The sequence below is a fragment of the Embiotoca jacksoni genome, unplaced genomic scaffold, assembly GCF_022577435.1.
Source record: "Embiotoca jacksoni isolate LCO1_2020_lvr unplaced genomic scaffold, fEmbJac1.0.p SCAF_33, whole genome shotgun sequence".
NCBI classification, from domain to species: domain Eukaryota; kingdom Metazoa; phylum Chordata; class Actinopteri; family Embiotocidae; genus Embiotoca; species Embiotoca jacksoni.
In genome coordinates this window covers 2,469,890-2,481,655 of record NW_027185385.1, presented here as the reverse complement: position 1 = coordinate 2,481,655, position 11,766 = coordinate 2,469,890, and the positions used below count along the sequence as shown (strand labels likewise).

The 11,766-nt window shown below is 40.8% G+C and overlaps 1 protein-coding gene across 2 annotated transcripts in view; it reads right to left on the bottom strand.

The window, feature by feature from the left end:
• The window catches only part of LOC138207648 (protein turtle homolog B-like), a 162,076-nt gene that overhangs the window by 98,345 nt on the left and 51,965 nt on the right, over positions 1-11,766 (bottom strand). The window lies entirely within an intron of this gene.

Genomic DNA, 11,766 nt, shown 5'->3' with positions numbered 1-11,766 from the left:
CGACTGCAGTTGGATGTGCGAAGAGAAATCTATCAGTTAGGCCTCGGTGCGTCTGAGATGTCCTCATCTCCATGTGTGCCGTGGCCTATTTTGGAGATGCACTGAGGCAAGGACAGGTCACTTCTTCCTCTGAGGAGAGGGAAGTGGCCGACATGACAACATGAGAGCCCCGAGGGTTACACAGGAGTCACAACCCGTCACAACACATATCGCCTTTCACTCGGTGAGTGGAGTCAGGAAGAGAGCTGCATTTTACTTTTACAGATCAAAAGCTGAAGGGGTGATGTGTGTGTGTGTGTGGGGGGGGGGGGGGTGATGTTGCTCCGGGCAATCTGGCAACTGGATCATAACAGATGGCAACTGGCAATAAGGGTTAAACAAAGGGCTTTCAGGGAGCATGCGGCGGCTCCAAACGTCAGTATTATCGAAGCCTGGCTCTCCCTCATTAATCCTCCCCACCTCCCCCTGCCCCAATCTTCTACACTTTGTGGGTATTCCTGACTAATTTTGTGTTTGCCCTCATAAATCCCCTCTGCAGCATAACACGGTAGGTAAATATATCAGCTGCATTGCCGGCTGTCTCAGTGAGTTAAGGTAGACAGTCACAGTGATGTTTGCATATGTGTGTGTGTGTGTGTGTGTGTGTGTGTGTGTGTGTGTGTGTGTGTGTGCGCGCGCGTGTGTGTGTGTGCCCCGGATAGACTATTTATATATCAGATTATATTTGTCCAGCTTCCAACCGTGTCTGTCTCCTCTATGCTGACTGGAAGGAGCTGATAAAGACACTCGCTGCTACTTTTTGAATGTATGCATTTCAAACTATGTATTTAATGCTGTAGACTGTGAACAGGATCTAATTCCTGCACTGCTCTGTTTGTTCAGACACTACCTGTCCTTTGAGTTCACTTCTAACAGTCTGTCCCAACTGTTTACTGGTTGTCTATTTTGGACTTGATATATTCAAGAATAAAAAGGTATGAACAAGAAATCATGCATGAGTGTGTCTGTGTAAATATTCTTTACCTGTGACCTTCTCTTTCAGTGTACTGTCATAGATGAGCAATGTGCATTTCCCACTTTAATCCCATATTTACCCTGTGAACGGTCATGGAAATTCACATGTTCTTCAAAAACTACTAAAAAGCACATTTCTAACTTAAGATGGTGAGACTGTTTACGCACAAGATTTTATAGTAGGAGTGTAGCGCAAAGTTCCTCTATATCTATGTCTGTATCAACCATCAACCATCAGTGATGTCATCTTTGGTTTGTGAACGTTATGAATCCTCCAGTTCAGATTCTGTCCTTCACCATCTTGAGAGTTCGGAGCGGTTTGGAGCAGGAAGTGACCATATTTGGACGAGCTGGGGGAGGAGCCAGCGTTGGATCTGACTGATCTGATTGGAAACCTGACAATACCAAGTCCCGCCTACCGATAGCTGTAACCTGACTGCACCACAGGCCTGTCAATCAAACAGACACGCCCCCAAAAACAGGTCTTCTTGAATCTTCTTTTCTAATGAATGAGGGATTATTTTCAGATGGACCTCCAGAAAACTAATAAGAAGGAGTGACTTTAGCTAACAACACCGAGATAACTGATGGACACATTTTATTCACTTCGTATTTGATGAGAGAAGTTGAATGGGAGTCTATGGAGCCGGAGGCTTTTTGGAGCCGACCTCTAGTGGCACTCTGTGGTATTGTAGCTTAAGACACTTCCGCAATTGGCCTCATTTTTCAGACCTTGAAGCTACTAAAACTTTATGTACAGTCAGGGGTCTGCATCTCTTTATTTGAAATCATTGAAACAGCTTCATTTTCTGCATTGACTTGTGTTTTACTGTTACCTACAGTATATAATCCGCCCAGCGCAGTTGGGCACATCGTTTTTTTTGTGCAGCGCCACGGGATTTTTTTTTCCACGTTTGCGCTGAGTTGTATCAATGTGATGGGCGGAACATCACAACACGGGGTGTGTCGGTAAAGCAGTGCGATTTTAGTGTCAATTTTGAGGTGAAGCTCCTGACCTATAACTGCAGGAGTTTATGCATTGTAAAACTGCCGTATGATTGGCTGATTGGGATCATTAAATAAATTGAATAAGCGTGTACATATGCATGTACAGCAGTTTAGATCCTTACTAAATATACAATGTAGAGCACTACAATGTACCTAAACGAATCCAAGACATGCTATATATACAGAGTTCATTGAGCCACATTGTAGGATTTTTCTTTAAAAACTGGATGTGGTGAAACACAATAAGAGGAGATCCAGATGAATGTTAAGTTGGCCTTCAGTGTCTCAGATCGAAAAGGAGAAAGTCAAAACAAAATAAGAAAGCTGAGAACAGCAGATCTGAAAAGCTCTATTAGCCTTTTTGTATGTACTTTTTAGTGCCGTGTCTTACTTCCTCATCACTTCCGTCTGCCATCAACTTACACTTTTGTAATTTTAGCACCATTTAATTGTTCAGCTGATGCTGTTTTGGCTGCCATCGCTCAATCAACTGGATTACTTTCAAACTGGAGTAAATGTATGAAGACTATTGTCTCTGTTTTCTACAGAGCATTATGAATTTTTCTCTTTAATAGAAAATCGGAGATCCAGTCACCACTTTGAAAACTTCGGCCAATTTAAGCAGTATATTAATGATGTTGACAAGCTGTACGATTGGATTGGACTGAGTTATGATCACGATTGGGAATAGCATTGGATAGCAATAAATTGTAAGAGGTCAGTGGGAAGGAAAAACTTGTTCAGGACAGCCTGCACAAGAAACACGACTTCTTTCTTTGCAATGTTTTGCACTTTGTCCTGTGTATAATTATCATTACAGGCCATGTTGCAAAACCTTTCTTTTGTTCAGTCAAATATATCTCAGAAGTACTGCATTCATTTCTGCAAAAAAATGTAATTTGTCGTGCCAATTAAACTGCAGACAATCCTTCACTTTGGATAATGAATAAAAACCTGATTTGTGACAATTATGGGGTAAATCAAACTCCCTATGAACTGTAATTTTCAGGTATCTATATTCAAATATGTATGTTTGAATGTATTAAAATAATCTGCCACCTAATTTTTGAGATTACCAACTGCAACAGCAACGAGTGAAGACCAAACAGCACGGAAAAAACTATATAATGTATAAGTTGCCGATTGTAATAACAGCACAGTGGGTCGTACAGCAACTGCACAACTTTTATTGGTTCTACCAGCTTAAAACTCCTCAACTTTATCTACTAATGAGATCACCTCTCTTCAGTGCACATCAGGCCAGCAATGACCCTGCATGTGGATTAACAGACACATATACAGAAAGACCTTTTAATAAAAACCTTGACTTTGCCTTTGTTATAATTCTGCTCTGTAAAATTCAGGATGTGTTTCTGACAAAGTGTTACATGATAAACATGCACATCATCAGCACAGGCTGACTTGACTGTGGCAGCAGTTTACAGGAATCCCCTTGTAAAACACTCAGCCCATTTAGAAGAGAATAAAGCTGTTACACATGCGACTTTGGTGCAGCTGAACACCATCAAAACTGTCTTTGTGCCAGCTTTTTACATCTGATGCATGGATGATGTCATCGCCATGCAATCTAGCCTTTGCAGATTATCTTTTGAAACTACAGCACGGAAGGGGAAGCCTTTATAGAGACCAGTTCACAGCTACATGTACAGTATAGTAGAGTATAGTGCATAGTAAACACAGCTCCTCCATATTAAAGTTCATTTCAGTTTGGTTTGAAACCAGAGCCTTCACATCGACAATAAAACGCTTCAGTTCTCTAGTGATCTCCTGACTAAAGATCAGCGTTCCTACAGCGAGCCCCGGCACCAGCATGTATACGGAGTGCATCTATGCACTATGATGTAAATCTACCAAAAGGCAAAAAGCTGACCCAGAAACACACTTTGATTGACAGCCTCCTCTAGATAGTGAATTTGAAATGCATAAAGAAAGGTAAATAGATAACAAATTGGGGGAAATTAGTCAGGGGAAAATGCAGAGGGGTAATGAATAAATAAAAAGATTTCAAAATGAATTAATCATGAAATAAAATGAATTTATACAAAAGTAAATAAATACAAATCAAGACAGAAATATAAATTTATGTCACATTTGATCAATTATTTAATGGCTACATTAATTTTCAATATTATTTTGGTAGATCTAAAGGCCTATTCATTCACTCATCAAGTAATTTATTTATCCACCTATTAATTTTGGCATTTACAGTCCTCCCTAATTTGATATAGTTCAGAACACTGAACGTATGGTACCGCTACAATAATGAAACGTGATAAGAAGAAAAGGCTGTGATGACGGAATAAAATGATAAAGTGCTGCAGACAATGACAACAGGTAACTGTGTGGATATGTAGTTTATGTAAAGTACGATTGTCGCTGCCGCTGACTGAGGTGAGAAGTCACTGAAGGGCTCTGGTGGCATTTAAAAGAACTCTCTCTGCTCTCTCTGGCCTCGTTTCGTATCCATACTTCATTAACTGCTTTCAGTAGCAATTATGTCATTTTCACACTCAGAACCCAGTGAGGGCAAACTTCATGAACGCCATGCCATCTCTTTCAGGGGTGAACTCAGCAGTGTGTAACCCCACAACAGCAACAGAACACACGTACCTATCCAACTAACAAGTCTCTGTAAGTGTTACTGAAGTGAAATAATCTCTGCTACAGATATGATATCATTCCCCGAAATACTTTGTGTTCTTTAGTGTAGATTTTAGTTTAGTTGTATTTTGAAAACTGCTGCTTCTCAAATTGCAGTCCTGCATCCCGTTCAGTTTGCACTGTAAATGTCATTCATCAACCAGGTTAAGTCAAGATGTGTTTTATTAATGTGATTCATTTTGTAACGTTGCCACTGGACAAATGTATAGAGACTGCTCCTGTTGCAGCATCATGACGTGCACGCAGCAGGGGGACGCTACCACCTTCATGAGTAAGTATCCCAAGCTCTCATTGGTTGATCAACATCAGCTACAGAGTTTCACACGTTTATGTGACCACTGTTTCGGCAGCGCCTGCAAGTTCTCCATGCAGCTTAACCTCCAGCAGAGAGACTTGGGGAACAGAAAGTTTTGGGGAACAGAAAGAAGTGGCAGGAAGTGACATGCACAGAGCAGGGGTGGTGGGGAGAGGTGTCCATACAATAATATTACACTGGAAGTGAGAACATCATCCCTAAGGCAGCAAAAGCAGCAATCATCAGGCCTTTAGTTCATTGATGTAACAGTGACACAGGTGCAGCTGTGCTCCTCTGATCTGGTCCTATCCAGTCTGCCTTGTTCCACTTCCTGTCTCTTCTATCAGCACACGGCCGTCTGTCACAGAGACACACTCATCATGACGGGCGTTATGCATGGGCTGATTTGTTACCACGGCGATGGTGTTCATCAAAGGCCATACAGATATACTGTAGTTTGGTAAAGTGGTCATCGTATGGACAATTTAAATAATCCTGTATAATCCAAAATCATGATAACCAAACAAAAACCGAATTTATGGTCACTGTTAGACAGGAAAGGCTGAGACACAGATATACTTCCTCCAAAACTGTCAAACATTCCATGAAATAAGGAAATTAACAAATTCATCGCAGTATTTCAGATTTCAAAGAACTTAATGAACTGTCAAAATTAAAAACGTTTTAACAACCAGAGGGACAGTGAATGACACACACACACACACACACACACACACACACACACACACACACACACACACACACACACACACACACACTATGGCTTCAGATTTATGTCATGTTGCAAGCGTGACAAAACACACGGGTATTAATTGCCACTTGCACAATACAAGTCTTTACGCACAAACCGAGACAACTGAGAGTTGTACAGGCGGCTGTGAGCAACAAAATACCATCAGCATGTGTAGAACTACGCATCAAGCAGACAAAGTATTCACCACATCCGATAGAGTCGGGTTGCCTTCAACAGTCAATTAAGCATTAGTTGGTGAGAAAAGTCGTTTGATTATATGCCACCATTACATTACATCCCATAGTTTTTGTTCATTGTCTGTTGTCTCTCCATACAGTTCCCCTTGCTCGTGTAGTTTCTGTGCTTTCTTTTGCAGATGTCCCCAGCCATGTTGGACCACCAACAGTTCTTCTCTTCTATCTCTATGCTGTCCTTTTCTCTCTCTGCTCTCCTCTCACCCCAACCGGTGGAGGCAGATGCTCCGCCCACCTCTGAGCCCGGTTCTGTTAACAGATGCTCCGCCCACCTCTGAGCCCGGTTCTGTCGGAGGTTTCCTCCTGTTAAAAGGGAGTTTGTTTTCCCCCTTAAAGGGGAGTTTTTCCCTCCTAGATTATGTGGGAATTGTTGAATTTTGAAAAGTTCTGTTGTTACGACTTTAATTTGTTAAATTCCATGAAATAACCTGTGTTGTGTTTTGACGCTATATAAATAAATACATTGAAATTAAATTGAAAAGTCTTAGTCAACCACAGTTTTCATTACTTGTTAAGTCGCAGGAAGAAAAAGAAACCTAAAACCGTGGCTTGTCAGGCAGCGTGGGTCACTGCGTTGCTCTCCAAACGTTGTAGATCAACGTTACAATGGTGTCTCTGCCTCTCTCCATCCCTGAAGTGTTGGTCCGGACAGTAAAGGACAGTACCTTGTGTTCTGGGTGATCCGATCACAAGTGGACAGCTCAAAGAAGAGCAGGCTACACCTGCAGTCATCATGCATCTCCACATGTGTCTTGAGTGACCACTTATGACCAGATCTCACTTTCCTGCTCTATATGTAATTAAACACGTTACTTGTTTAAATATACAAGTAACTAAACATTCGAACCGAAATGTGAGGAGGGGGGGGCTCTTCCACAGCTCTGGGTCAGAGATTACAGATGAGGTATACTTAAATGAAATAAAACCTAAATCCAGAGGAGGCTTATGAGAGACAAGCAGCTTGTGCTTTAATTCAATAAACAGCTGCTTTATTGTTTCCAGTAAATCTCTCCGACTTTCTGTAGGATTCTGCTGCACTCGGCAGAAATCACGCAGGATATTTTTTTTATTTTTAAGAGCAGGGAGAGATCCTTTAGGTGTAAGAACTATTTGAGTGGAGGAGAAAAGGAAACCCAAAACTAACAAACCAGCTGTAATGAGACATGCGGAAGCACCGGGTCAGAAACAAACACAGGAACCTGGTCTGATTAGATCGGATCTCAATGACACCTCAATGCGCCCTGATTACATTCACCCCTGTACTTTCAGCTGACCACTTGTCAGTGGATCATCCCGGGCGGATGTTAATGCTAAATGTGAACAGCCTCATGCATACAACACACACACAAACACACACAGTACACACACTGAGGATCATCACTACTTTTTTAGTCTTGTAGCCAATTCACTTCATGTGTGCAGTTATATTTGAAGAGCTTTTTATTGCGGTTTTGTATTTCTCTAATGTAGCACAGTGTTCAAAAATATGAATCTCTTAAGTTAGGAGATGAATTATAACATAGTGTGTATGTGGATTCTGTGACCTTGAGACAGGACTGGGCTTGCTGTTTTCCATTACTAATCTTTGTGCTAAGCCAGTCTTATATGAAACAACAGACAAGGAAGTGACGTCAATCTTTTCATCCAACTCTCCCCCATTAAAGTAAATAAGGCTAATTTTCTAAAATGAAAATGACAGAAGTATTTCTTGAATTGTGCTGTATGAGCCCTGCCATTATTTTGTTTCTGTTTGCTTAATAAGATCGGTCTGAGGTTTAAATGTGAAACTGAAATAACCTTCAGAACTTTAACAGAAGAAGAGTAAGTGGGTTTATTAGTGTCAGAAAGTTATTTTAACGAGCTTGGAGATCCTCCATAACAACAGGGGACACTCAACAATGTAATCTGGGACCACATCCGTCTATTTCTTTATTCGTCTGTCCCTCTATTTCCAGTTTCATCTTCGGTTTCTATTGCCCGGCAATCAGTGGATGTACATCTCTTCCTCTGAACTTTCTCATGGAAATGTTTCTTTTCTGTCTCCCGTCGTATAATTTCTTTTTTCACAATAGCTTGTTTGACTGTTGGCAGATGGGTGTCTATGAAACCGTGCCCCTATGGTTGGCTCGACTAGTTAACCCCTCAGCATCTTCCCAATCTAAAGGTGGTACAATGTGAGTCTCTATGTATCTCAGCAGCTCCGACTGTGACCTATGATTTCAATGAGAGTCTGCATCCGCCGATAGAACAGAGAGAATCTTAGTGCTGCAAACAAGGAGATACAGAAAAGTTGTGGTCTCACTGTGGTCTCTCAAAACCAGCTGGCTGCATGTCATTGATTTTTAATAGATGCAGTTTTTACAACAACAACTTTCAAATCTTTAATATAATCCAGAAAACTGTGTTTTTATGGGGAGGTTTTTGGTTGTTGTTTTATTTTTACCATCTTTTCTTGAAATTGTGATTCCTCTGACTAAAAGTTACTGCTAGTGACAAAATTCAAAGAAAATTCTTAGAATCGTGACGTTCTCTACGAATTTTCCCTTAAAGTTCAGAGTAAATCCTTGTAAAGATAAAAGTAATTCAACAAAACATCGTCACCCTTAAGAGAGCTCATAAGGAGAAAAACTGTACAGAGAGGAGAAAATGTATAAAGTACAGCGAGGTAAGAGAAATATTCTTCAAACGCTGAATGATGGCACATTAATGAAACACGACAAATTATATCCGCAGGGATGATGTTAGTGGTCCATTTCATCTCCCACTCAACACGATAACAGAAATAAAGTGATTGCATATTTGGTGACTGGAAAAATGACGAGTCTGTTCCAACCTTCATCAGCAGCGAACACGCAAACACTTTCACAGCCTGCTCTTAATGCGCAGTTCATTCTGTTTCCACTGGATGTCACTGTCCATTTTGTGCCCATTATCACCAGGAGGAAATTTTTTTGATCAACCAATCACATCTTTTAAAAAGACTTGTCACCTAGCAACGGGGTCGACCACGCCTCCTCACTAAGATCAGTTCCTTGCTCAGAGAAGTTTCCTAAATCACATCTAAGCTAAAAAAAAAAAAAACGTTTGGCTGAGTTAGGAGCTCACTGAGAGGGTTGTAAGAATCTTTGTAAATACGGCCCAGAGTTTTATGGTGGTGTTGTGTCAGTAACTTGAGTGCAAAATCTCAGGTTGTGATCCTTTGATGAACCTACCGTGAGGTCCAATAGTTCTATTGTGGTTCTGGTTCTGACTTGGAAAAACACCCACATTTGTTAGACTCTGATGCATCCATTAGGAAAAAAGATGTTTAAACATTCATGTAACATTAGCAGGCTTTTTTAAAGTTGATTTTTGTTCTATATGGGCAGGAAATTCACCAGTTAAAATGAGAAGCGTCACTTGTAGTATGTCTAAGTGACACCTAATATCTACCATACGTATACACACTTGTCTATATGTAGTAACTTCATAAAAGTTACATTTATGGCAGAGCTGTTGTATTGGATTGAACAGCTGTTTTTTTTTAATAAAATGAGTGTATATATTTGTCACTAATCAAGTTTGATTCCAGCTAAAGTGGAACTTTGGCCTGTTGCCTGGGCAACGCACTCTTAGCACACCGCTGTCTGTACTCATCACTTCAACCACGTGAGTGGAAGTTTTTGGTTTAATCACAGCAGCACAACAAAGACGGAAAGTTACAAATGATCGGTCGGTCGAATGTCACGTGATTGACTGAAGTTAAAACCATCGTTCGGCCGAATGCTCCGACGACCCTTCTCGAATGAAAAGCTCGTCTTGGTGTTCAGAGGTAAAGCAGAGAAGCCGGGTCCACGGTCTTAATCTTTTAATTATTACCCAGAGTGTAGGAGCCAAATGTTAAAAAAGCCAAATCAAAGTTCCTTACTATGAGTAAATGTAAATGATCAGATTGTGTGGGTGGTATGAGCCCCATGTGGCCAACCATAGTATTAGATTACTGATACATTGGCACCCGTTGATGGCATCACGGGCGTTAGTATCAGCTGTGCATGCAGCTTGCCAAGAATAGAAATAGTCTTTCAACGGGTTTAAATTAAATGAGATGTTCATTTGGTAATGTGAGAGTTTATGTTTATTTCTTCTTTACTTTGGGTTCCTTCTTACTTTATAGTGTAGTTCAACACACACACTCACACACACTCACACTCTCTCCATTCATTCATATACCAGATGGACTCGCTGGACATCATATCGTGAGTAACCTAGATGGACTTTACTCTAATAACTCCTCCAGCCTTGTAGATCACTTTTTGGCGATAGAAACGCTCCACGGACTTCCATGAGGAAGTCCTTCCATGAGGAGGTCCTTCCACAGAGATCATGACATCAGGTGAGGTGGGATGTTGACCGAACGGTAAATGAGGAGCTCCTTCCTCACCACTGCAGTCAGGTAGAGCAACAACATCACTGCGGCTGCTTTTCACAGACAAATGTTATGAAAAGCCTTCTCGGGTTTCATCCAGCCGTATACTAGGTGTTGACCCGGTCTTGTAATTCAACGTAACCTGCACTGTCAGGACCCGAGTGAACCCGAGAAGGACCCGTTTGTACAGCGTGCCATTTGACCACAGATGTTGGTTTCAGACGCACTTCGGCCTCCAAAACTCAGCAGTCAGAAAGGCACCTAGTGATCTAATCAATGAAGACAAAGTGTGCGAGGATACAGAGAGATTGTAAAAAGCTCCTGTATTTTTGCCACAATCTTCTCGTTTGTCAGACTATTTGTCTTCCTGCTGCAGAAGGCAGATTGGATAAGAAGTGGAAAGGACATTTTGAAAAGAAAGCTTTTCCCGTATCTGATGCAGACGCTGGTAAATCAATCGACTGGCTTTCAAACACATTGGTGGATTAGCATCTACCGTGTTAATAGCATGTTACTCAAAAGTCTCCCATTGGAGTAAACCTGTTTTTCAACAGGTTTCAATCTTTGAAATTTCCAAAACTTTGTCACAACTAAATATTTTTAAGATTTATTAGAGCAGGATGTTGGGAAAACCTGTAGCAGCATTTAACATCCTTACAATGACTATCCTAACATACTCATGTTCAGCAGGTAGAAGTTCACCATGTTCAATGTTCACATTTTTTAAGTATTTGGTCATAAATAAAAGTTGGACAAATTAAAATTTTGACTTGGAGGTGGAGCCAGTGGAAAAGTCAGGATCACCAAACCTATTCAAATATGGCTCAAATGTAAATCAAATTTTGACGAAATCACCATAAGAAAATGCTAATTACTACCAGTGTCCCTCCACTAAAGTTCTGCAAATATTCAGAGTTGGTTTTTTTTAAGATAATGACTGATGGTGCCAATTCTCAGGTCGGGTGACTTTCCACCACAGCAGAGGAAAGCATGCAACAAGGTAAAATAACTGAGAGTGTCTCTCAAACCAGTTGGTTTTCTTGTTGCTCCACAAACATCTGATGTTTTCTGTTTTCAGTGGACATTGAAGTCACATGGTTCATGTACATCATCATTTAGTCACCAAGCCTTTTTCTCAACAAAGTCTCAACACCTTTTTTAATATTTTGAGATTTCTTTTCAAGTTTCTCCATTTCACTGAGGTGCACACATTCAAACCTGCACAAACTGAAAACGTGCAGCTTCGGCCAAGCAACATAATAAAATACAGAAATGGCACTAACGGGAGAATCTCACTTCTGGAGCGATGAAGAAGTTGAATTTCATTCGGCATATGCCGAATGAAATGCACTCA